Below are 27,000 nucleotides of genomic sequence, written 5' to 3' on the forward strand. Positions count from 1 at the left end.
CAGGCATCCCCTGCCCTGAGAACGGCCGAGGCTGGATGCCCAGCCCAAGCGGGCAGTGGGAAGGCCCCAGCCACAGGGAGCCCAGTGCCCGCCAAGCGCCCAGCCGTGCCACCCTCCCCGCAGCCCCTGCCGCCCCCTCGGCAGCCCCACCGATGCCAGCAGAGCTGCCGTCCCAGACAGAAGGCAGCAGAGGGCCGGGCACAGCGCGTCCTGGGGAGCTGGGCATCAGGACCCGGGCTGCCTACACCACCCGCCTTAAGCACCTGCCCAGCTCCCAGGGGAGGAAGCAAGGCACCATCAGAACGGATGACCCGAGGGAAACCCCTCCTCTCCCGGGCCTGAGCTTTTTGAGGGGCTGAGGCGCCTTCCAGCCTGGGGTCTGCACCGGGCCCTGGCTCCCTGGGAGGCTCTGGGCATTGCCGCGGGCCAGAGGGCAGACCTGCGCCAGGCACCGCGGGCTGCTCCAGCCCCTCCACCCCTCCGTGCCCAGGCGCCAACTTCAGCCCCTTTCCCTGGGCTGCACAGCACAGCACAACAGCCTCCCGGGAGGGGCGGCGGGCTGCGGGCTGGACGAGCGGGCCTGAGGGTGGCCCCCAGGGGGCACGAAAGGCTCCACCTGGCAGCATCTTGCAGGCCATTCCCACGGTCAGAAGGACACAGCGGCTCGCAGGCCTCCTAGAGCAGAGCCGGGCCAGGACTCCGGGGGGCAGCCGCGGGTCAGCCCCTCGGGGACCAGGAGGCCCCTGGGCTGCACCTTCACACCGGGCCGAAACGCCCAGAGCCAAACAACAAGGTCCTGCTGCAGAGAACAGGGAACTACTGACATAGTCAACATCCTGTGATAAACCATGATGGAAAAGAATATAAAAAGCAATGTCTGTGTACACACACACACACACACACACACACACACACACACACACACACACACACACACACACACACACACATGAATCACTTTGCTGTACGGCAGAAATTAACACTGTAAATCAACTATACTTCAATTGAAAAAAAAAAAAGTGCCCAGAGCCAGGTGGGTGCATGGGCCCGGCAGCCCTACTCGCCAGGCCCAGCAAGGCCAACATAAAAAGAAACGTACGCAGGGACAGAATGGGTAGGGGGGCACACTTCAGAGGCGACCAAGCGGGTGCCCTCTTCGCTCCATCTGACCCCTCGGCGATTCTGTGAGCCCCGCACGGGGCAGGGACCCGGGGTGCAGAGCAGGGCAGGGCAGGGGCTGCTCTGTGCCCGCGCCCCCCGGTGCACCCTGCTGCCCGGGCTCAGGGGACTGAAGCAGGGGAGAGACCGGAGACAGATCCCAGACAAAGAAGAAGACGGGCCCCACACATCAGGGTGATGAGGGTCACAGGGCAGGGGAGGGCGGGGACTTTGCACACAGCCGTCTACCTGCCCCTAAGCCTCACTCCTCCATTCACTCAGCAAAACTCAGGCCAGGGAGGAAGGATGGCCCACCTGTTCTCCCGCACCCGCTGAGCAGCCCACGTCCCAAGCAGCGAACAGGGGCTGCTTCACTTTCTCCTGCAAGCGAATCAAGCCCCTGCCTGCTCGAACCCTGGGACAGAGCTGGGTTAATCCTATTTTGCAGACTAACTGTGAGCCTGCTCAAGCCAGGCTGTGTGGGGCAGGGGAGCCGTTTACATTTTTTTTTAATGGAGATAAAATTCACCTAACGTGACGTTCGCCATTTTACTATTTGAAAGTGTGCGCTTCGGTGTTTTTTTAGTACATTCACAGTGTCGTGTAATCACCACCACCACCAATTCCAGAGCACTTCCATCACCCCCTAAAGACACCCACAACTGTTAGCAGTCACTCCCCATCCCCCCGCCCCAGCCCCTGGCAACCGGGAATCTGCTCTCTCTCTCTCTCTATGGATTTGCCTGTTCTGGACACTTTACACAAATGGAATCATCGCCGTGTGGTCCTTTGCGTCTGGCCCCCTTCATTCAGGATGACACTTCCAAGCGTCACCCAGGCTGCAGGGTAGGTCAGGCTGCTGAGTACTAGGCCACTGTGCGGAGAGACCACGTTTTGCGTGACCTGCTCTCCAGCTGACGGACATGTGGGTCATTTCCAGGTCTGTCTTTATTTCACCCACAGGGACGGGGCAGCAGCACATACCAGGGGAGCGGTGCTGGACAGGGGGGTCCAGGTGACACAGGGTGGGCGGGCAGAGAGGACCCAGGTCCACACCTGGGGGCACCCGGTCAGCCCCTTCCCGGCCCGTCAGGGCTGCGCCAGGCTGCCGAGGGCACTGGGCCTGTCTGGGAGGGACAGAGGCCCCAGCAGCCAGCCGGACGGGGAGGGGCCCTCCAGGGTTCCAGGCGGGACAGTGCTGGCCTTCAAGGATGGGAAAGGTTTGCCAAAGCCTTTTTAGAAGTTAAAAACACAACTATCACACATAAAGTGGGTACGAGTCTGAGATCTAGTCAATCACCTGTGACGGAGCTGGCAGGGGGCAACGCTGGTTCGAGAATTCACGGCACTGAGTGCTTTCAGCACGCAGATTCTGAGCGCTAAGATGGGAGAGGGGAGAAGAGACCGGCGGTGTTCAACGGGGCCCCAGGGAGGCAACCTCCTCCACCAGACAAAACTGCACATTCATGCAACTCCCCCGAATCCAGGCCCCACTCATCAGAAGCAGGTACGGACATCCCTCGAGAGCTGGACTGCCCCAGGCGGCCTGCTGGGCGGCACCCAATAGTCACAGGAGGACACGCCGTCCCCCTTTTGCCTTAAAAGATCCAGCTAGAAAAAAATCCAGCTGGGTGAATGGGGTAGGTGTCTGGGTGGAGGGCATGGCCTGAGCAAAGGCCACGAGGCAGGAAAGGGCAGGGAGCAGAAAGGTGACCCAGCCTTCAGGGGAACCACGGGAGCTGGTCCCTAGGGCAGGCGGGCTTGCGGTGGGCACCGGTCCTCAGAATCCCAAATCCAGGCGTGTCACAGAATCAAGCTCAAGGTAAGGAAATGGAAACTCCCCAGAATCCCCAGCCGGGGGCAAGAGGGCTGCCATGGGTGGTGAGATGGCAACACCTGGGCCCAGGTGCCTGGAGCCACCTGGGGTGACCAGGAATCTGAGGAGCATCTGCCCAGAACCAGACCCCCGCTGGCATCGCAGGTCCCCCCAACCCTGCCCCCGACTCCCTACGTGGTGACAGCTGAGTCCATCCTGTCCTCCTCGGCTGAAACCCTCCCACGGCACCCACATCGCGAAGAAGGAAAGCCTATGTTCGTCCTTAGGCCTGAAAGAAGGCCCCACCCCACTGACCTCCTCCTCCCCCAACTCCCTTCCTCGGCTCCAGCCTCACCTGCCCTCCTGCTGTTCCTGAAACTTGCCTCTGAGATCCTGCCTCCAGCCCTTTGCACTTACTGTGCCCTCTGCCAGCTCTCTGCCCCTGCATCATCCCACACTGCCACCAGGCCTTTGCCTATGGGTGCCACCTACCCAGGACTCCCTCCTGGCTCTCCTGTGCCTGTCTAGACCCCACCTCCTTGGAGGCCGGCTCACCAGCTCACAAACACTTACTGAGCACCTACTGGATGCCCTGGCTATGCTCTGGGTCCAAAGGAGCTCTCTGGAAGAAAAGCTCAGTTCCTAGCATGACAGCCAATTTGGCCACGGCAGCCAGGTGGTGACTCTGAGGGCCAGGCGCCCCCAGACCATGGCCCCAGCAGCAGCAAGAGAAGAAGAGAGGCCCTCGGCTGAGGAGGAGCCCCTGCCCCAGCTGGACTCCGGATGCACTGAGAAGCTCCCATCTCAACCTACTTTCTACCCAGACGCCCTGGCAGAAGGGGAGGGGCGTGGAGAGCACTATCTTGTCACGTACCATCAACAGAGCACGCGGCACCCAGGAAGAAGTGGTCTGGGGGCTGAGGCTAGCCACCGTCCCTCGGCCAGCCTCCCCCCAGCCTCCCCAGGTTCCGGGCTCTCGGCGCAGGGCTCCCCCAACACCCCTCAAGGCTTCTCCCATTTCAGCGGCATCCCAACAAGCGCCAGGGAGCCCAGCCTCAGCCTCCTGCTGCCTCCCCCACTCCTGCTCACGCACACAGCCAACGTCTCTTAAGAGAGCACCCTTCCCTCTGCTTCCACGTTCCGCTGGACATGGCATTTCATTACAAGCCAGCGGAGCGAGGCCGACACTGCTCAGACCTGGGGTCAGTGGCCCTCTACCGCCGGGAGGCAGCTGATCCTCCACAAACGGGGCACCCACACCCCATGCGGCCGTGAGGCTGGGTCAGTGCAAGCAGCACAAGCAGCAGGCTTGGGAACGGTCACTGACCCTCCCGGGACAGGCTCACGGGTGTCTGTCCTCGGCCCATGGATGCCCATGGATGCCCCTGGACCATCCAGTCTCACCCAGGACTGTTCGGTGGACACGCCTCCCGGCAGCATGCTCCTGAATCCCCGATCCGCCCGAAGCCCTGGTTCTCACGCTCACTTCCCCAGGGTGGGGTACCGTAAACTCACCCTGGCCCCGAAACCCCAGCACACGCTCTGGGAGGCTTTGCCCATAAGAACCTGCGCCAGAGCCTTCCAAAGGGAGGGAGGGGAGGAGGGGGAGGGGGAAGGAGGGGAGGAGGGGGGAGGGGGGAGGGAGGGGAGGAAACCAAGGTGGGGCGCTCCTTGGCCTCCCCAGGGCTGGCCGGGCAGGGCTGTCTGACCCCTGAGCCCACCAGGCTCCTTCTGAAGACAGGAGGCCCAGGCAGGCACAAGGCAGCCAAGCAGACAGGACACGAGGCCCTGAGGGGTCAGCGTCCCTCCTAGCGCCGGGCAGGCCCAGCTGGCAGTGTCTGTGGGAACAGTCCCCAGGCCCGGCCGGCCACACTCAGGCCAGTCAGTGGGCATCGGGGCTGCAGCAAATGCCGGGGCAGCTGGGCACGTCCCGAGGGGCGGAAGCCCAGGCCCCGACCCTGCTCCAACCACGTCCAGACCTGCAGGCTGATCTGGGGGTCTCGTGGGGGTCCTGGGGGAGGGGCGGGAGGGCTGGGGGAGGGGAGGAGAGAAAGAGGTCTGTGAGGCACGACCATCCCTACCGTCACCATCCACGCCCCCAGACCCCGCCCACCTCTAACGCCCCAGAGGCTGCCCCCTTCCACCTGCAGCGCTCTCCTCCCGGTCCTTCCCCTAGACGCCTCCCCCTTGACCCTCAGCAGGCGCGAAGTCCCTTCCTCTGACCCCTCCCCGGGGTTAGGGGCTCCTCCCCCAGCTCCCTGGACCCCACACCTCCCCTGATGTCACACGGTCCCCCCAGGGCCGAGGCTGCGGTGGCCTCACTGCTGTCTGCAGACCGTGACTTCGTGGGCTGTGGCCATGCTGGGCCTCATCGGGGGCCTGTGGGGGGCAGGGGCAGCTGACGAGGTGGACGGGCAGCTGACGAGGTGGACGGACAGACGAACACCCTTGATGAATGGTTCAATCTGCACTCCAGCCCACACGCCCAGCGGGCTCTGCCTGGCTCTGTCCTCCGCGTTCCCTGCCCCCCACGCTCCACCCAGGGACCCCCAGCCTCTGGCTGTCCTCACAGGCCAGGGGGCCCCTCGGGACGGCCCTTCCGGTGACTTCCTGCCAGGGAAGCTGGGAGGAGGGGTAAACAAGGCCTCCAGATGGCTTCCTGCGGCTGCCCGGCGACCGTGGGAACGGCCCAGCCCTCGAGGCCACGGCGGAGGGGAGAGCAGCGGGGAAGGGCTGCGCCCTCGGCAGGGCACCTTCCGCACACCCCGGGAGGCCCCCTTTTACACCTCCCAACACGCCCACAAAAGGGGCGCACACCTCCACTTACAGAGGGGGAGACTGAGGCACGGACCGGCACGTTAACACCAGAGGCCGGAAGCAGGGCTTCCTGCTCACCAGCTGCCCCTTCCTCCTCAGACTGTCACCCACCCGTGGAGGCAGGTCCTCCCAGCCCCATTTGAGAAACAGGGAAAACTGAGGCCAGAGAGGGGAGGGTCTCCCGGGCCAGATGAGCCGGTGGCTGTACTGGGGTGAGGTCCACTCCCCCCCGGTCCCACACACACCTGGGGGCCCCTCATCGGTAAACGAGGGGACGACAGTCTGGCTCCAGGCCGTTCTACAAGGACCGCACAGCCCCGACTCGAGGGGCACCAGCCAGACACGCCTGCCACCCTGGGCAGGGTACGTGGCCTGGGAGACGGGGCAGTGACAGCCACTGCCACACAGCTGGCCGTGAGGATGAAGCCCGTGCCCTGGACCAGCTCCACTCCGGCCTAGAGCGAGACCACGACAGGGCCCCTGAGGGGTGCTCTTAACTCAGGCCCCGAGCTCCCAGGAGCTGCCTTCGCCCAGCTCTCCCTTCCTGGAGCCCCTCCCGCCAGCGACTGTGATACCCACATCCTTCAAGCCCCAGACAGACACCACCTCCTCTCAGAAGGCTACCTTGACTTCCTGCGCCAACACGACCTCAAAATCTTGGGGACTCATGCTCCAGGAAGGTGACAGTCGTCTCCTGCAGGTCCTGTTCACCCATGGTCCCACCCGGGGTCAGGACCACCTTTCTCCGCCCTCTCCCGTCCCCCACAGGGGCCAGTGCAGGCCTGGCAGCCCCTCAAGGGGCACAGGAAGGCGGGAGCCAGGCCAAGCCAGTAGGCTGCCTCCCCAACACCACTACACAGCAGCCAAGCTGGTGGTGACGGGGGCAAGAGGGATGCAGGGCCCTGTTTAGAAGAGGCCGTCACGAGGGTACTGATTCATAAACAGGGTCCATCCAGACCCGGACCCCGGGCCCCCAAGTGCCATCAGGAGAGAGGCCCACAGTCAGAGGTGAGGGAAGTTTCAAGTGAGATACATCACGCTGCACGTGGGCAGCCTGTCCCTGTGAGATCCAGTATATGCCCCGCAGCCCAGAGCCCAGAGCAGCTGTGAATTTCCGGGGCTGTGTGACTGTTCGTAAGGAGCCTCACCGAATCCGTACTGAACAACAACATGGAGCGCTGTTTGGATGGTCCCCGCCCCCAACATGAGCTCCTGGGCCCAGGAGGTACCGTCACGGCAGGGCCCCAGGCCCTCTCTGCCCACTCCCTGCACAGGGTCTGGCCCAAGAGCGCAACTTGACAGACAGGGGAACTGAGACACCCACGGACGGCCCTTCCCGAGGTTGCAGGCTTCAGAGACTGTAAACGGCAAGTCTGCCGGGCCGGTCACAAGGGGCAGACGCAGGGCTGCAAGCAGGTCGCCTGGCCCAGGTGGCTTGGGCTTAACCGCCAAGACTACCAGCTTTGTCCTGACCCCCCACCCAGTCTGCTGTGGTGTCCAAGGTCTGCTCCAAGCTGTCCACTCTCTAGACAAGAAAACTGAGGCCCAGGAAGAGCAGGGGCCGGCCCAGGGTCACCCAGAGAGGCCTGGCAGAGATGGGGCCACGGCGCTGGGCTCCCTAGGGCTACGCAGAGGGGACTGCGAGGTCACCATGGGGAGCCCCGGGCACCCTCGGGCACCCCCTAATCTCCGCATGGCAATTCCCAGCAGATGGGCCACTGGGCAGCCAGCCAGAGAGAAGTGAAGGCCAGGAGAAGGCTCAGCAGCTGAGCCCATGGGGAGATGAAAGGGGAGGAAATGTTTGGCTTGGCAGGGCCTGGTCCAGGCAAGGGAGGAGGAGGGGCCTGTCCCAGCACCACCAGACGATGCCCGGAGGGTAGCAGCGGAAGCAGCAGGAAGGGGCGCCCGCTGGGGGCAGGCGCAGAGCAGACAGCAGGTGAAGCCCACCGTAGGTAGCGGTGGGGCGGTGACGGGACATGCAGGCGGTCACTGCGGGAACTCTGGGTGGGGTGGCGGGGAATCCTCGTCGCTCTCCCGCGCCTCTTCCAGGAAGCCTGAGTCACAAGAGGGGCCCCGGGGCCAGGAGAGGGGCCGGGAGCACCAATCCCATGGGAAGGGGACAGGGCAGGGCTGCCTGCCCGCCCGCCTCCTCCAGCTGGGCCAGCCCTTGCTTCGGGGTCTTTGTGGCGAGCGAGGCCATGGGAACGGGCTCCTGCAGCTCCCAGGAGGGGCTGGGGGGATGGAGGAGCTGGTGACAGCAGGTCAGAGCCCCCCTTCTGCAGAAGGGGAAACTGAGACCCCAGAGGAGAAAAGTTGGCCCAAAGCCAGATGGCGAATGACCTTTCATCGACTAAGGGGGGCTCTGGGCAGCCAGGCCGGGGTGCTGGGGAGACCCAGAGCAGCACCCACGGACATCCTGGCTGAGTCCTGTTCCAGCACATCAGCCCCCAGCCACGCACCAGAGACCATCCCTCCACCCTGCTCTAGAACACTCCATGGCTCCTGCCGCCCCGTCCCTCAGAAGCTGAGTCAGGAAATAGAACCACAGCACGACACAGTCTGGGGGCTCCCAACCTTCCACCTGCCCACATCAGCCACGGGTGCTTCCTTCCCGGGGGCATCAGCACCTCCTGGGGGACGTGTGGGTGCACCTCAGAGAGCACCAAGCATCTGGGAGCACCTCCCCCATTGACAACCTCGGATCTGATCCAGCCCCTCATTTGCTGGTGCAGAATGGAGACCCAGGGTGGTGACACCCACCCGTGGACTCATCCAGGACTCAGCCAAGCTCCGGCCAGGCACACAGTAGGTGCACAATAAAGGTGGTGGCCGGGAAGATCCAGGATAGAGAGGGCATTCGTGGCACAGAGGCCTGAGAAGCTGGGGCAGCAGGAGGAGCTGCGCGGGGCTCAGGTCTGATTGCCGGACCAGTTTCTCCTCAACTCCCTTCTGGCTGTGATGGCCAAGGACAGCGGAACCCCACTCCAGCCATCCTGGGGGATCGTCACCTTCTAGAGATGAGAACGCTGGTCTCCACAAGGCTCAAGCCACCTCCTTGCCCGCTGAGACCCTCGGGCACTGAGGCTTAGGTCCTCACATCCAAATGTACACACCAGGGACTTCACTGGTAGTCCAGCAGTTAAGGCTCCACGCTCCCAATGCAGGGGGCTCGGGTTCAATCGCTGGTGGGGGAACTAGATCCCGCATGCCGCAACTAAGAGCCCGCATGCTGCAACTAAAAGATCCTGGACGCAGCAACGAAGATCCTGCATGCCACAACTAAGACCCAGCACAGCCAAATAAATAAACAAATATTTTAAAAAAACAAATGTACACACCACCTGCCTTGCGAGGGCTCGCAGAGGACACACACTCCCAACTGAGGCCTGGGCGGAGGAAGGGACAGACTCCAGGCAGCAGAACGGTCACTGTGGCGGGAACTGGGCCTGGCTGGGGCTTCCACACACCCTTGACCTGGGCGGCCTTCCAGAGTCCCGACAGGAACAATTCCCAGCCCGCCCGGGGGACTCGGGGCACTGGGCCAGAGGTGGGGTCGGACAGAGGGGCCCCCTCCCTGAGCCATCACCGCCCAGAGCCCCTGTGACCTCGGGAAGTGAGGAGCCTTGCTGAACTTTGGCCTCTCGCTGCAGGACAGGTAGACAATGACTCCAGTTGCTGGCGGACAGACCAGGATGGAGGAGGGGCCCGGCCCACAGCAGGCACCCAACACACCTGGCGACTACCTTCTCTGCGCCTCGGCTTCCCCACCCGGAAGCGGAGCCACCACCCCTCTCCCAGAGTCCCGGCGGCAGGAGACGCTGTGACCCTGGGGACGTGGACAGAGCCCTGCTCCACACAAACGGACCTGCCCTCATTCCCTCCAGCCTTCAGAGTCCCTCCAGGCCCGGCTTCCTGGCCAGGAAAACGGCAGGGTGCATTGGCCAAGCCCTGGGCCCTCCAGCCAGCCCGGCAGCCCACCCACCCACCCGCCAGAACCCCCAGCACTGAAGGCAGGGTCCAGGAGAGCAGGGTCACACCTGTTCTGCTCCCTGGTCCTCAGTGCCTGGAGCCCCACCTGGCAGAGTGGACCCTGGCCACATGAGTCAGTGGGCACACACAGCCCCACCCGTCACGCGGCGTCACCGTCCCAAGTGAGAGAAGGGTACTGTGAGGTTCGGCGGGGACACGCCCAAGACGGCACAGCCACCTGTGTGTGTGGGCGCCTCCACTTGACTGCCAGCTCCACGGGGCCAGGGCCCAGGTCAGTCTTGATAACAGCTTATCAGGGCCTGGCACACAGTAGGTGCCCAAGTTTTGGTGACTCAGTGAGAAAGGAATGCCTGACGGGCTGCTCAGAGCCAGACTCCAAACCACCTTGTGACCCCACGGAGGACCACCACCCAGACGACAAGGACACGAGGAGGCACAGCGCCACGGCCTGAGGCGGGACCTGCCATCGTCCACCCCTCAGTCCAGCACCGGGCCTGGCACATGGTGCGCGGCAAGCACTATGGGGGTGTTGGGGGGTGGCCAGCTCCCCAGGGGGACATTTGGGGGGCAGCCTGTTCTCCTGAATACCTGCAGCAAGGGAGGCCTGGGTGGCCGTGGGGAGACCCCCCACGCCTGCCTCAGGGCCCATTTACTCCTCAAAGCAGCCTGCCGGGAAGGTCAACCAGCACCCACTTCACAGGTGGGAAAACCAAGGCTCTGGTGAGGTCTGCAGGCTGAGGGGCTGGACATGACTCCACCTCTCTGGGCCTCAGTCTCCTCATCTGAGAAGTGGGGTTAAGAACTTCATGGGAGGATTTGAGGTCAGGGAGGCAAGGCGCCTGCACAGAGCTGCAAAGGGGTCTCCATTTGGGCAAGGCCACAGGCACCCTGTGTCCGCTGACCCTCTCTGGTCCACAGCCCCACACTGCTCCAGCCTAGGAGCAGGCGCCCCTGGAGTCCACACACCACTGATGCCCAGCACCCAGGCACCCACCATCACATGCAGCGCTGACCACAGAGCCGGCCAGCCAGGAGAGGAGGCACAGCGCATGCCCACCTGCCAGGGCTGGAGTGCCCGGCACACTGTGACCAGCTGGCCTGGACTCTACCCACCCTCAGACCCGCTATCAGGCTCCGGCCTGTGGGGTCACCATGCTCCACCCAGGAAGGCCAGACCAGGGCGACAGCTGCTCTACTGGCCTGGAGCTAACACGCCACCCACCCCAACTCAGCCGGCCACCAGCTAGCTGCCCGGGAGAACACAGGAGCGCATCACAAGCCGCCTGGGACAAGGCTGAGACCTGCTCTAAGCTGGGGGACTGCTTGGACAGATGAGGCACCGCCGGGCTACCAGCCCCAGAGTGGTCTGAAAGCCGGGGCGCGGACCTGTACCGGGACCTGGAGCTCAGCCTCGGCGACGTTCGCCGGCACCCCCCGCCATCACGACGCAGGGAATCCGGTGGGGTTGTGGCGGGCAGGAGCGCTAGAGACCAAGTCCCCCCAAACTGTGCGGAGGAGGAAACTGAGCCAAGGGATGGGGGGCAGCACCCGACACCCTGCCGGCCCTTGGGGAAGAGGTACTCGGGGTGGGGGGGTCTCCCGCCCCCAGAATCGGGGCCGGGGGGAGGGGGTCACGCCTCCCAGCTCGGGCGTCCCGTTGCCGCGGGGGGCAAGCGGCGGGCGGAGTCCCGAGCCGGCCCCCGGGCTGAGAGTTGCACGTGGCAGCCTCCAGGCCCGCGCTCGCGCCGCAGCGGCCGCCGGGAGCAGGGTCCCTGGACTTGGGGAGTCGGCCCGCCCTCGGGCCGCGCGCGCCCCGCCACGCGCCCGCACCACGCGCGCGCCCCCGCCCGAGCGGGCGCGAGGAAACTGACCTGGCGGTCCGGGCGCCGGCTCCACGGGCGGAGGGCTCGGGGCGCGTGCGCGTGCACGCGGGTCCGGGGCGCGGGCGCAGCCCCGCTCCGGGCGCGCGGGCAGGGCCCGCCGCATCACGTGGGCGGCGCGGCCCAATGGGAGCTCTCCCCACACCGGGGAGACGCGGGCGCGCGCGCGCGCCCCGGAGCCCCGCCCAGGTGGGAAGGGGCGTGTCCGTGGGCTCTGACTGTGGTCCAGTATCTCTCGCAAAGCGGCTGCTGCTGGGCGCCGGGGCGGTTGGGGAGCGGCTTGACCCTGAGTGAGGGTGAAGAGGGCAGGGTGCGCCAAGGCTGAGGGATGGAGTCCGGGGTCCAGGGGTTTCACGAAACTTCTGGAGTCCTGGACTTCCTCTTGTGTCGAGTGGGGCTGAGCCCCACGCGCACGGCGGCTTGCCGTGAGGATGGGTTACGGAAAGCAGTCACCTGTCCCGGGGCTTGGGGTTAGACTGGGCCTCGAGGCCCCCAGGCCGCCCATGATACATGGGACGGGAGGTGGCTTTCGGGGGGGGGGCGGTGCTGGGGCCCTGGGAGATCTTAAGGTGCCCCCTTGGGGACTGGTGAGGAGGTCCCCTTATGGATCAGCCGTTCCTAGGGAGCTCATGGCTCGGCCAGTGGTGACATATGGAGGAAACCCAGGACAGAGGGCGCATGGAGCCTGGCCGGGGTCTCCCGGGCGCCTCACTCACCCAACCCTGTCCCCCACACCAGTCCATGGACCCCCAGCCCAGCCAAGTGCCCAGCCTCTCCTTCCAGACGCTGGTCTGCCTCCATTTCTCGGAGAGGATGACCTCCAACCACCCACCCACCTAGACCCCTGGAAGGCAAGAGTGAGTCCATCCTCCTCTGTGTGGAATCCTGCAGGGCCCCACCTCACTGTCCCCAGGCCACCTGAGCAGGCCCAGGCTCGCTCCTCCAGGTGCCCTCCACCTGCCACCTCACTGCCACAGTCTCGTGCACCTGCGTGCACTTCCTCCAATAGTCAGGGTCCGTCCCACCTAAGGGCCTTTGCACTTACTGTTCCTTCTGCCTGGAAAGTCTTGCCCCAGACTATCCCTGTGGTGTTGTCCTTCACGTGTGGTCCCTCTCAGCTGTTGTCTCCTCTGAGAACTCAGTCTCCGCTGACCATCCCCTCACTCAGCCCCAGAGCTGTGCACCAAGCTCTGCCAGAAAGTCACAGGCAACTGCTACACATAACACTGATCGTGGTCTGGGTGAGGACCTCACCCGTATCCCCATCTGTGTCTCCAGCGCACAGAACTACATCTGGCACACCAGAAGTACACTCAGTCATGGATGGGGGGTGGTCGGATGCTCCCCAGAGGCCCCCGATTCCTCCCTAAGAGGCATCAGGGGCTCAGAGGGCAGAGCCTTGCCGATCTGGGTTCAAACCTCAGTTCACCAGTTCATTTAATCCCTGCACAGCCCCATGAGGTAAGGACAATTGTTCTCTCTATCTTGTAGATGAAGACACAGAGAGGTTAAGCAACTTCCAAAGATCACACAGCAAGTCAGGAGTAGAGCTGGTCCAGGCCTCCCTCGTTGAACCACAAAGCTGGGCTTCCTTGTCCTTCGTGCCTTCAAGCAGGGAAGAGTGGGAAGGCTGTGCTGTTGGAAGAGGCAACATCTGGCATGCATTCCAGCTTTGAGGGCCTAGGACGCCTCCACTGAAATGGGAGCTGGGCACCCACTGAGGCAGCCCATTTCCAGGTCCATTTTTTTTTAACTTTTTTTTTTTTATATATACATTTATTTATTTATTTATTTTTGACCGTGTTGGGTCTTTGTTACTGTGCGCGGGCTTTCTCTATTTGCGGCAAGAGGGGGCTACTCTTCGTTGCAGTGCACAGGCTTCTCATTGCAGTGGCTTCTCTTGTTGCGCAGCATGGGCTCTAGGCGCACGGGCTTCAATAGTTGTGGCACATGGGCTCAGTAGTTGTGGCTCACAGGCTCTAGAGCACAGGCTCAGTAGTTGTGGCGCACGGGCTTAGTTGCTCTGCGGCAAGTGGAGGCTTCCCGGACCAGGGCTCGAACCCGTGTCCCCTGCATTGGCAGGTGGATTCTTAACCACCGTACCACCAGGGAAGTCCCGGGTCCATTTTAATTACTGATCTTTTTTTTTTTCAGTGTTGAGCTTGACCTCGAAGAGCAGCATCTGCCTCCCTAACTTTTCGTACTCTTCCTCCTCTCCTGCCCCAAATCTCAGAGAGGTTTCTCGCCATGGATGTGGCCTTCCTCATGGGCTGGGGTCCCTTTCACCTCCACATTCTTGGCATCACTATGGGGACCCGAGGAGGAGGATCCAAGAGTTCCACTCCCTAAACATTCACTGAACTCCAGCCTCGTACCAGACACTTACACCCACTGTCCCACCAAGTCTGCACCGTGCCCTGCAGAGGAGGGGCCACCACCCCCATTTTGCAGATAAGGAAGCCGAGGCTCAGTTAAGGCAGAGCTGGGATTCGAACCCAGGTCTGGGGAGGCCAGAGCGGGCACCCCTGCTGTGAGTGGAATGGGCGGGGCAAGAAGGGGTGAGCTGAGTGGTGATCTCATAGCAGGAAGGGTTGGCTCAGAACTGATCTCCTTTACACGGGAAACGGGGCCACAGAGCTGATGGCTGAGTGAGGGAAGGACAGAGTCAGAATCCAGACCTGAATTCCAGACACCCAAATCCTCCCTGGGATTGAGGGCCCCACCCCATCTACCCCCAGTCACTGGACCTGCCCACCACCCCCCAGCATGGCTGAGAGGAGGCCCCCAGCTGGGGAAGAGGGCATGCAGGGGGAGGTGGGTTAGGAGGATCGGACTGGGGAGGGCCGCCGGGGTGACAGGATTAGCAGATTAGCTCCAAGGAGGACAAAGGCGAGGTCAGTGCTAAGTAGATTTCCAGAAAGCGGCCTGGGGCCAGCAGGCCTGGCCCCAGCGGCGGCAGGGCCACAAGGAGGGACCCGGAGCCAGCCGTGGGCAGCGGGCAGCTGCTTTTGAGCCCCCAACACCGGGCTGCACACCTTAACCTCTCCCTGCCTCAGTCTCCTCATCCATAACGGGGTGAGAGTGACAGCTCCAGCCTTGGGGGATGAGACTTGACACCGGCTTGGTCCCACCTGTCGCTGAACAGGTGCCCAGTAGACGTTCTTAGGACTGTCCTTCCAGAATCATCCTCAGGTCTCAGCATCAAACATGAGCAAAGGGAAAAAGAACTTCTGGGTTTTTTGGGGGGTTTTTTTTGGCTGTGTCGCGCAGCATGTGGGATCTTAGTTCCCTGACCAGGGGTCAAACCCGTGCCCCCTGCAGTGGAAGTTCAGAGTCCGAACCACTGGACCACCAGTGAATTCCCAAAGAGCTTCTGGTTGAACGTTAGGTCAGGTAAACGCAAAAGCTGGGTGCGAGGTACAGGACGAGAAGAGGAACCTCGGGGACTGACTCCTGGTGGCCACGTCACACCCATTTCAGCCGCAGAAGCAAAGGCCCATCCTGAGCCCAGTGGGACCCTCCTCCCCCTGACAGTGCCCCACCCCCAGGGTGCACCGGGCCCCAAAGGTGTGAACCAGGACAGCCTTCACCTGTGTACTCACCCAGCCTCCCTCCTGCGGACAGAGGGTGTCTGGAACACCTCCAGAGGCCCTGGAAGCATCGAGAGATCTCCACAATGCCCCCATGTGTTAGCTTTCCCACCCTCACCTGGGATCACCCGAGTAAACCCCCTGCACCCAAGTCCCGACCTCAGGCTCTGCTGTCAGGGGAGCCGAACACACAACTGTGTTCCAAATATGAAGAGAAAACTGGACTTGGAGAACAAGGCCTTGGGGGTTCATCACTCTCATTCCCAAATTTCCAATAACACAGTCAAGTTGCTTAAACGATGACTTCATGTGCTCTCGGTATGCTGTGAAACAGTCACCTCAAACTAGTAGCTTGAAACAACAATGACCATCTGTCCTCTCTGGGCACCTGTGGGGCAGGAGTTCCGACGCTTAGCTGGGCAGTTCTGGCTCAGGCTCTCGTGGCAGCTGCAGTGGTGGCCTGGCCGCATCATCTGAAGTCCCACCTGGGGCGGGAGGACCTGCTCCAAGCCGACTCACTGCCCCAGCTGGCCAGCTGTACAAGCTGTTGGCTGCAGCCCATCCCTCCTCTTGAGAGCAGGTCTCCCAGGGGGGAGTCCTCACCAGACAGCAGCTGGCGTCCCCCAAGTAAGCGACCGCAGAGAGAAGCTGCCATGCATTTGTAACCCAGCCTCAGGAGTCGCTCATGCCCCTCCCCACCGTTGTGCATCCGTCACAGGCCAGCCCTGCAGCCAGTGTGGGAAGGACAGGGCCCCTTCATGGGCCTGCAATCTGATCAGGAGGCAAAGGCAGCAGCAGGATGAGCTCTGGTCCCCGCAGGGGAGGCGGGAGTCCTCCCTCCCAGTGCCAGGGTGGAGGAGGGGCAGTTCTTTTTTTTTTTTTAATTTATTTACTTATTTTATTTATATTTTTGGCTGCGTTGGGTCTTCGTTGCTGCGCGCGGGCTTTCTCTAGTTGCGGCGAGCACGGGCTACTCTTTGTTGTGGTGCGCAGGCTTCTCATTGCATTGGCTTCTCTCGTCGCGGAGCACGGGCTCTAGGCACGCAGGCTTCAGTAGTTGTGGCATGCGGGCTCAGTAGTTGCGCTTCACGGGCTCTAGAGCGCAGGCTCAGTAGTTGTGGCGCACAGGCTTAGCTGCTCCGCGGCATGTGGGATCTTCCCGGACCAGGGCTCGAACCCGTGTCCCCTGCATTGGCAGGCAGATTCTTAGCCACTACACCACCAGGGAAGTCCGGAGGGGCAGTTCTTAAGCCCAGACTTCTGAGACTGCCAATGGGGTGGGTGTGGGAGCCCTGGGGGCCATTGGAGCTGGAGCACCAGCGGAGCGGAGGGTCCCCAGCTAAGCCTGGAAGTTCCAGCCCTTTCACCGATTTCTGGCTCTGACAACCACGTGCTAAGTGCTATGCCAGGCTGTCCTGGGGATGCTGCAGACTGGAGTGGGGGAGCCCACCCAGGCAGCTCCCCAGTTACGGTGGTCAGGAGCACCTGGGGAGGCCGCTGGGCCTGGGAATTGGGAGGGTGCCTTCCAGGCATCAGCACATGAGGGGGGCCTGCAGGCCAAGCAACCATTAGGCAAGCAGGCCAGGAAGAGTGCTCCAGTGTGTGCCAAGGCCTCCCTGAGGACGGCCATGGCCGGCTGTGTCCCCCACCCAGCCCTGCTGACCCCTGGGTCCATCTACACCCACTGCTGCTCTTGGCGACCTCCAGCTCCATCCCTGGATCCCCCAGGGCACCAGATCAAGCCCACCTCCTGGCCTTTGCACAAGCTGTGCCGTCCAGCCGGGATGCTGCAGCAGAGAACTAGCAGCCAGAGGACCCAGTCGACTAGGGCTCCCACCAGTGAGGAGGCCTGGACACCGACGCAGCCTGCATTCCTGACACCTCCTGGGATGGTTACGACCAGAAGGCTTGAGGTGGACGCCTCCAGGCCCCAGCCCCGAACAGGCATCGGGCGCGCCTCGCGAGCGCCCCCTCGTGGTGACTGTGAGAAGGGCCAGCTGCTCAGGAGAGAAACCTGGGCGGCCACAGGCCTGAGCTCAGCCATGGGTGTGATGCTCTAGTGTCCCCATCGGGCAGCGCTTATGAAACAGGTGGCCCACAGTTTCGTTTCACACTGGGCCCAGGAATTACGTAGCCGGTCCTGCCTGGCCCTCCACCCAGCCCCAGTGACCTGGGTTGCCAGGGAGATGGCAACAGGGAAGTGTGGGAGCATGAACCCCGCCACTCAGTTCAGAATGAGGCACAGAGGGGCCAAGCTCCTAACCCCTCCAGGGACCACCCTGGGGAAGGGAGAAAGGAAGGGACTGAGACGGGAAGAGCAGGGCATGCCACCACCGCCAGAGCCCGCTGGCAACCCCACTAAGCTTCTGCACAGCCCTGGGGTAGGTCTCTTATCTCAGCCCTCTGGGGTCCCCAATATATCTGAGTCTGTCCCTACCTCCTGTGGGCCCATAGAGGACAGGGTCCCTCCTGCTCGGTCTCCTCTCTGCACCCCAGGGGCCGGCAAGAGCCTGGTATAGGCATTGGGGACAGGGGCCAAAACTGTGCCCCAGGAGCAGGGTCTTGGGGCTCCAGGGCCGGGGGTGCCCAAAAGGGGAAGCAGGAGGCTCAGGTTCTCACGGAACCACCTGCAGCCACCCTGGCACTTCCACCCACCGAGACTGTGGTCCGGGGCGAGGCCTCGGAGTGTCAGAACCCCTGCCACACAAAGCCCCAGAAGTCAGCCCAAGAGGGTCTGTCCTTTCACCCCGACACCATGAGGAGAGTTTGTTTCAATGCATTGCCCCCCTCAGCAACCGAGGCCCAGAGCGGATAAAGCTGGGAGCCCTCCCGGGTGCAGACCACTGTCAGGGGGCCTCGGCGGGCACCGAAAGGGTCATTGCACCCCTCACAGAAGTTTGCACCCAGGAGACAGGGGTACAGTACCTGCGGAAGGCCGGAGGGCAGTCTCTCCTGGGACTAGGCCAGGAGGCTTCCTGGGGGAGGAAACACCCCCACTGGGCCCTGCAGTGGGAGCGGGGTTAGGGTTTGTCCAGATCGGGATGGGGGATTCAAAGGCCCGGGGGAAGGAGGGACAGCAGGACACCAGCAAGACAGGAGTGACAGGTGAGGGTCCTGCAGCAGGACCACCAGCTGTGTCTCAGCAAGCTCACCCCCAATGCAGAATAACCCCAGTGTAGGTCCCCCCCGGTCCCCTGCCCTCAGCACAGGGCTCAAAGGTTGGAGCTCCTGACAGGCTGGGGAACAGCAGGGCTGACTGCTCAGGAGGGTGGAATGGTACAGAGAGGGTCCAAGGAGACCCCAGTAGACCCAGGAGACGGCAGGGGCAGCTGGCTGGCCATCCAGGCGTCCGGGACTGGGTAAGAGCTGTGTGGTGGCCCCAGGGCAGTGGGGACTGTCCAGCCAGGTCTCCCCAAGTCTGGCATGTTCTGACCCTGCATAGTGAGTCCCCTCTTGGGGAGCCTGTAGGGGACAGAGGGCAGCCTCGGAACAGATGACCCCATGCCAAGGTCATGGGGCCCCCAACAGTGACACTTCCCAGGAGATAGCGGGTCCAGGCCAAGCAAACCTGATGGGTCTGAGCGTCCCTAACCCTCCCATCCGCAGGACAAGGCCCACATGGATCCAGGGACTGAGGGAGGCTACCGTCAGGCCTCCCCGAGCCTGGAGATTCCGCCTCCTCCACATTTATGTATGTGTCTGTCTTCTCCAAGGGGTCTGTGATCCACTTGCTGCCCTGTCCCCTGCCTCCTTGGTGGAGGGCACTCAAGGACAGGAGCCCTGTGGGCAGGAGAGCTTCGGCCCCCGTGATCCTCAGCCACCAGGGGGCAGCACAGCTCTCTGTAGCCTGAGCTCCCTGCTGGAGAGCCCCAGGACGGGGTGGGAGAGAGACCCCACGACTCATCACACACACCATCTCGGGCTGCTGACCGCCGCACGGGAGACTTTGTGGGGAGACTGAGCCCTCGTTCCCAGGAAGCTGCCAGTGCTGAAAATATGGCCTAACAATGTAGTGAGCTCCCCATCACATGAGTGTCCAAATATAGACCACGTGCTGAACCTCTACAATGCTCTGAGCTAGAGGGTGCAAACTGCAGAGTACATTGGAGCTGCCCATGCCTCAGGAGTTTGCACCCCACAGAAAGACAAATATCATACGATATCTCTTATATGTGGAATCTAAAAAAACGGGTACAAATGAACTTATTTACAAAACACAAGTAGAGTCACAGATGTAGAAAACAAACTTATGGTTACCAGGAGGGAAAGGGGGGAGGGATAAGTTGGGAGACTGAGATTGACATATACACACTACTATATATAAAATAGATAACTAATAAGAACCTACTGTATAGCACAGGGAACTCTACTCAGTACTCTGTAATGGACTATATGGAAAAAGAATCTAGAAAAGAGTGGTTATATGTATATGTATAACTGATGTACTTTGCTGTACACCTGAAACTAAGAACATTGTAAAGCAACTATACTCCAATAAAAATGTTTTAAAAAGGGACTTCCCTGGTGGCGCAGTGGTTAAGAATCCACCTGCCAATGCAGGGGACACGGGTTTGAGCCCTGGTCCGGGAAGATCCCACATTCCGCGGAGCAGCTAAGCCCGTGCGCCACAACTACTGAGCCCGCGCGCCTAGAGCCCGGGCTCCGCAACAAGAGAAGCCACCGCAATGAGAAGCCCACGCACCGCAATGAAGAGTAGCCCCCGCTCGACACAACTAGAGAAAGCCCGCGCGCAGCAATGGAGACCCAACGCAGCCAAAAATTAATTAATTAATTAATTTAAAAAAGAAAAAGAGTTTGCACCCGGTACCATCACTTACCGGGGTATTGGCTACGGCTCCCTGGGCTGAAGGAGTGACCACCCTCGGCTGGGGCCCCACCATCTGCAGGTTCTGCAGGTGATGCCATAGGCCCTGCCCTCCCGGGGCAGCAGACAGACGCTCACGGTCTGGGTGACATTAGGAGGAGGCCGCAGGCCCCCGGGGTGGGCAGGGCAGCACAGGCAGAGGAACGGCACATGCAAAGGCGCAGAGGTGCAGAAGCACGTGGCAGGTTGGGAGCACGAAGGCAGCTGGCAGCACCAGGACTGGGGCACACTGTCAGGTGTGCCCAGACGGCAGAGGGTCTCAGATGCCACGCGACATGCCTGGGCTTTGCTCTGCGGTGCAGGACGTCCTTCCTGGGCTCGGCAGGGGCTCGTTAGGCATGGTTAGGGCTGCAGCTGGCATCTGCTGAGTACTCTTCACGCGCCAGGCCCTGGCCAAGCACGTTTCCCGCTGCATCTGCTGATCACCACTCAACAGAGGAGGAAACCAAGCCTCAGAGAACAGCAGGAGCGCGTGCAGCAGTGGAGGAGCCAAAGCAACGCAGACCCCCACTGCCGATGCTCTCAGCCACCCACCTGCTCGAGACACACTTGAGTGTTGAAGACACACTGGCGGGGGGGAGCACCCTGTGAGAGATGGGGGAGAGAGCTAGGGCGATGGCCCAAGGCAGTGAGGAACAGAGTGGGTTCATAACAGGATGCTGGGCTGGGGAGACTCACACGTTCCTCTAGGACTTAGAGAAGAACAGTCAAAAGTGACCCCAGGCTTGGCGAGGCACTGAGGTGACCCACTGGAGGCCCATTCTTGGAGGGGACCCTCTGGAGGCTCCTCCGGCAGCAGATGGGGGAGGAGATGCTCCCAGTGGGGGGGAGACCAGCCTGCTTCCCGGACACAGCGGCATCTGAAACTCCTTTTGGGGAATTTTCTTCGGAGCGATTTATGAGGCACAGGAGGGACCAGGCGCCACCCAGCCCCACCTCGCCTGTGCCCAAACACGGCGTTTGGCAGTGGGCGCCCTCCCTTGGCTCTCGGCCCAGGGGGAGGGGCTGTCCGCCAGTAGATGGAGCCCCCCCCCACCCGGGTGCTGGGGGCGTTTGGGCGGCGACGGCAGAGGAAACAGGCCGGTACAGCGTGGGGCTCGTCACTTCTTTAGCAGCGGATTTCTTTTTGCAAACAAAACTCCCCAGGAAGCCCAAGTTATCGTTCTGAATTTATTCGTGATTCAACGAGCTTCAGTAGAACACCTGCTGCGCGCCAGGCCTGTGCCAGGAGGAGACAGCGACAGCAGGATGCCAGGCAGCTCGGTGGGCACAAGCCGAGGGCGGTCCCCCCACGCAAAAAGCAACACGCGTCTCGGCTCGGACACGCCCTGGGGAGGTGGGGATTGTGAGCATCCCAAGGCCTCAGGCAGGAAGTGACTACAGAGAAGAATCAGTGTGATGGAGGAACTCTGGAGTGACGCCCAGGTACGTGCCCCAAAGAACGAGCCCAGGGACTCAGACCAAGCCGGCTTGAGACTGTGCTGCGAGTCCGCTCAGGAAGCCGAAGTTGGAAGCCGCCCAGATGTTCATCATCTGGTCAAAGGATAAGCACAGCTCAGTCCACCCTGCAGTGCAGTATTCTTCAGCCATAGGAAGGAGTGAGACCTGACACAGGCCACAACGGGGATGAACCTTGAAAACATCATGCTCAGTGAGAGAAGCCGAATACGAAGGACTACGTGTTCTGCGAGTCCTTTTACATACGATCTCCAGAGCAGTCAACCCCACAGAGACAGACAGTACATGAGTGGTTGCCAGGGGCTGGGGGAGGGGAAGGGGAGTGACTGTTTAATGGGTACAGGCTTTCCATTTGGAAATCTTTTGGTGGTGGAAACGTTCTGGAACTAGATAAAGGGGATGGTTGCATGACACTGTGAGTGTACCAAATACCGCTGAACTGAACTGTACACTTTAACATGGTTAATTTTATGTTACGTGAATTTTTCCTGAATAAACGCAGAGTGACAGGGTCTCTTGGAGAGACCGAGTGGCCTGGGAGCCCCGAGGCAGAGGTCACTGCTGTGCGTCTCCTCCCTCCCACGCTCGGGGGGTCACTGTCCCACCCCCTGATGTGAGGCGTGGCCATGCCACCAACGTCAGCCCTTGGGAACAGGAGCAGAGCTACAGGGGCACTTCTAGGCCAAAGCATTTCAGAGCCTATGAGTGATGCTTCCGCCCTCCTGGTGGCGGTGGATCCTGAAGCCTCATGTTGGGACCGCAGAGGCTTCGTGTGATGGTGGAGTCTCTGTCACTAGGGTCCCCAGGCCACCAGGGAGCAGGAGCCCCACCCCCACTCCCCTGACCTGCAATGGACACGTGGTGTGAGTGAGAAACATATCTTCACTGTCTGGGCCCCTGGGACTCAGGGCTGTGTGTTGCTATACTGACCTCTCACCCACTCCGGACAGGTGACATCTGAGCAGGGCCCTCAGTGAGGCTAGGGGTGAGACAGTGCAGGGAACCTGAGGGAACAGCCAGAGCAAAGGCCCTGAGGCAGATGTGTGCCCAGTGTGGTCAAGGACAGTCATGGGTGGAGCCCAGAGGCCACAGTGGGAGGCCAGAGCCCGTGGGGCGTGGGGCCCTTGGGCCCTCCAGGAAGCATAGGCTGTCACTGTAAAGGGATGGGAGCCCCAAGCCATTTTAAGTAGGGAATTACAAGGTTGGACTTAAGCTCTAGGAAGATGCTCTGGGGCCTGTGGAAAACGGGCACTTTGAGCAACAAGTGATGGAAACCAGGACTACACGGCCTTCCCCAGGAAGGAAAGTTATCTCACATAACAGGAACCACAAAGGGAATGTGGGCTCTAGACACAGATCGATCAGGCTCTGGCTGTGCTTCTCTGAGATTCTTCCCCACCCTCATTCTCGGGTGGGCTCCCCTCATGGTCACAAAAAGGCTGCCTGTTTATCCAGGGACAGAAGAAAGCACAGAACCCACAAGGCCGCCTCTGGTCACCTTTCACTGGCCTAAATCAGCCTAGACTTGCCCACCCTGGAACCAATCACTGGCTAGGAGGGAGGGCGGATGATCTGTGATTGGTCAGAGGGTTGTACTGTAAAACCCCCAACCCAGCCACACAGAAAAGCCCTGGGAGCTCAGATCCATGCACTGTCTGGAAGCCTGGCCAGAGCCTCAAGAATCTATGCAGCTCTGGCACTGCTCAGCCACCTGCCCTCGCTCCCCGTTGTCTGCAGGGCAGAGCCCAAACTTATGAGCGTGCCTCCCATCTGTGTTCCTAGATTATTTCATCCCTACAGTGACCCTGCAAAGTCAATACAACTATTCCCTTCCCTCTAGGGGTGAAGAAACTGAGGCACAGAGAGGTTAGGTAATGTGCCCAAGGCCACAGAGCAGGTGAATAAATGGTGGAACCAGGATTCACACCCAGGCAGCTGGCCCAGAACTTCCCACCCTTCCCACACTGCCTGCCTTCTGGCCGCTCCTCCCTTGGACGGCCACAGCCCAGCCTCCTCTCTCTGCTAGTGATGACTTTCCCTCCACCGCCCACCAGTTTGCCCCTCCTCAGTTTTCCCAGACAACCAATTCAGATGTCACCTCCTCCAGAAGCCTTCCTGGGCTCTGCTTCTGAGAGAGTAGGGACCTGGTAGCCTGGGGCCAGGACTCAGGCGTGACTCTGGCCTGCTGGACGAGTCTCTGAGGACTCACCTGTGAAATGGGGATGGTGACAGAGCTAGGTCACTGTGTGGAGGGTGGCCTGAAGCCCCCTGCGGCCCCCGCCCCGTCTCCGGCCAGAATAAGCTTGAGGCCTCCCTCCTGCACCTGGAGTTTCCGCTGACAGCCCCAGTGTAAACACAGGGAGGCCCAGGAGAAGAAGTGTCAGCTGGCCTTAAACAAACGTTCTCGGCAGACCGGAGACAAGGAGCAGGCCAGCAGGCGGCCGGGGCTCTGACTGAAAGGATTGAAGTGGGATTTAAACAGGATTTGATTTACAAAAAGGGAAAAATAATTATCTACAAGGCCTCAGACAAAGTCTGTTCTTGAATGGATGGACGGATGCAGGGATGGAGGGGGGGTGGGCGGGTGGATGGATGGATGGATGGACGGAAAGAGATCATGCCTACCTGAGACTAACCTCAGGTGTCAGCCAGGGTCTAGGCTGGAAACTGGGAGCTAAGAGGGCCGACAGCCCGGTGTCCACTCTGACCAACATCTCAGTGTGCTGGCAGGAGCCAAGGTTGGCCCAGTGATAGTCACCCCTGGCTGCACATCAGAATCACTGGGGGGAGCCTTTTAAAATGCTGATGCCCAGGCTCCCACCCAGATCACTGAGGCCAGCCTCCCCAGGGTCTGGCCTGGGCCTCTGTATCGGATCAAAGCTCCCAGGTGACCCTCAAGCCACACACTCAACCCCGCACGACCATGAGATGGACCCCAAAACACATCTGTTATCTCATCTGCTCCTCACTCCAGTGCCACTCACTGCAGTCCTCCTCGCGCAGATGGGGAAACTGAGGCATGGGCAGCCTCAGTGACTCAGGTAGGAGGCAGCGGGGCTAGGATGAGAGCCTAAATCTGTCATCACAAAATGTCCCCATCACCTCATCTGAGGACCCATCCCAGTCTCTCCAACCTCCTGGGGAGAGAAATGAGCCCCAGAAGGGGGTCCAGCGCGTCGGGGCAGAGGCCCTCCCCAGCAGCTCCCCCAGCCTGTCCTGGCTCTGACCCTCCAACTCTCAGTGTGACCACAGGGGCCGCCCCCCTATCTGCAGAGAGGGGCCGGACCACACCCCGGCTCCAACCCGCACGGGGCCTCGGATCCCTGAAGGCTCTGGCAGACCCTCACGACACAGACAGACAGTTTCACACACAAATTCTGGGGGTTTGCGGATCCACTGAAGCCACCCGGGACTCTGGATCCAGAACCCGGTATCAGCTAAAAGAACAAAAGATTCTCAGAGCTTCCTCTTACGGAGCATGTGTTTGAATTACCTGATTGCCCACCTGCCCGTGCACACAGGTGCCTGGGGGATGCAGAGGCTAGGCCGGTGGCCCCGACGCGGGGGCCCTTCCTGTGGTCTGAGAGCCACACCCACTTCCCCCTCCCCAGGGCCATGCCCAGCCTGCCCCCTCCCAGACACCCACAGGAGGGACAGAGTAGCATCCGCTTGGAGACAGGGGGCCTGCCGTAGCCCGTCCTCCACCTTTCTCCCGCCTCAGGTGACAGGAGGCCCCGCCCGGACCTGGCTGTCAGCTGTGACCCCTGGCCTGAGCCCTGACCTGAAACCCCACCTCACCAGCGGGGTTTCTCCTCCCTCCCCTCTCCGGGGGCTGACTGAGGCCCATGGAGCCCCAGGGCTCTGCCCAGCCCCTAGGCTATGGCTTAGGGAAGGGGGGCCTCAGGTCGCCTCCCCCAGTGCCTCCAGGGCAGCCCCCTTCTCTGTTTGGCCCAGCAATTTCTTCAGACAAAGCATTCCGCTGCTCAAAGCTTTGGGGGACAGTGGCGTTGGATCAGCTCCCAGCTCCCTTCCCGCTCGGGCTAGGGGTGAGGGGGTCAGTTCTGTCACCCGAGGGTCCTGATGCTGCGGGTCTCCGAGTTCCTGCCTTCCCAGCGGCCTTCCTGTCCCAAGTCAACGGAGAAGAGCCTGGTGGCTGTGAGCTGCTCCTGAATCAGGCCGGGTCCCACCCCAGCCCCGCCCCATGGTGACTGGCACTCCCCCATGCTTGTTCCAGCCACAGGGCAGCCGGGGGTGGGGATGGCGGCTGGGGGGACGGGCGGTGGGGGGGTGCTTTATTTGCCGCAAATGCATTCCTAACTGCTCCACCCGCCACGTTAGGGGTCCCTGCGGAGAGCCAACCCAGGCCCGGCAGCTGGTCTGGGCTCTGTCGGTGCCCAACAAACTCCAGCTGCTGCTGCTTGGTCACCACCTTACTGGTCATCTTAATGCCATTACCATCATCATCACCATCACCACCATCACCATCATGTCCATTTGTGTCGGTGGCTCTGAGGACCAGTGTCCCTGCCAGATCCAATGCTCTCCCACCTCCCCACAGAGGAGAGCCTGAAGCGCAGGGCCTGGGACAAGTGCCCAGTATGGACACTTGGCTCATGGCCTGAGAGCAGGTGAGGGAGGGGCCCGAGCCCAGAGTCCCCCTCGTTGGAGGGAAAGCAGGCTGGGGGCCCAAACATTCAGCCCCACCCTCGTTCCCTCCACTGACTTGCCCAAGGTCACCCAGCTGGAGATGGGACCCAGATTCTCAGCCACCAGAAAACACCCTTGACCATGGGCAGCCATCCTGACAGCCTGAAAACAGGCCTTGGCCCCCGCCCTGGCTCTCTCACTCCTACCCCAAATTCAACCCACGCCCAACTCCTCCCACCCATCTAAACACCTTCTAGGTCTGGCCTCTGTCCTCCTGACATGACTTGTAAGCAGGAAGTAGCCAGCAGGCCCTCCCAGGCGGATCCCAGACACCACCAGCTCCATAGGGAGAAAGAGGAAGGCTTGGGAAGGGCCTCCCATAGGACCCAGCAAGCCCCCCCATTCCCCATTGAAAGAGAGACCTCCCTGGGGCAGGGACAGGGCAGGGCACGGAGGTCACAGGGTCATTTGTGATGTGTGAAGACCTTTCTTAAGAGGTGCCAGGGTCAGATGGTGGGGTGGCATGTACCCAGGCTGGGTGCCCTACTACTGACCCCCGCCAGCAAATGAGCCCTGGTCACACACTGAGCCCCGAGCCTGGTCCCACTCTGAGCCCCGACCCTGGTCATGCTCTGAGCCCTGCCCCCTCGGCCCATGAGCTGGGAGGGCGGAGGGCTCACTGGTCCTTACTGCTGGGGCCGTGAAGCCCCAGCCTTGGCTCCCACAGCTGGTCAGTTGCCGAGCTGGGACCCGAGCCCG

At 61.6% G+C, this 27,000-nt stretch overlaps 1 protein-coding gene across 1 annotated transcript in view; it reads right to left on the reverse strand.

Moving 5' to 3' along the window:
- Positions 1-11,746, reverse strand: part of PTP4A3 (protein tyrosine phosphatase 4A3) — a 34,308-nt gene extending 22,562 nt beyond the window's left edge. The window contains exon 1 of the mRNA XM_057532341.1: positions 11,653-11,746. The gene's annotated coding sequence lies outside the window, so the exon portion shown is untranslated. The remainder of the gene's footprint in view (positions 1-11,652) is intronic.
- Between the last annotated feature and the right edge of the window lie 15,254 nt (positions 11,747-27,000).

This window comes from Balaenoptera acutorostrata, chromosome 17 (assembly GCF_949987535.1).
Source record: "Balaenoptera acutorostrata chromosome 17, mBalAcu1.1, whole genome shotgun sequence".
Taxonomy (NCBI): Eukaryota; Metazoa; Chordata; class Mammalia; order Artiodactyla; family Balaenopteridae; genus Balaenoptera; species Balaenoptera acutorostrata.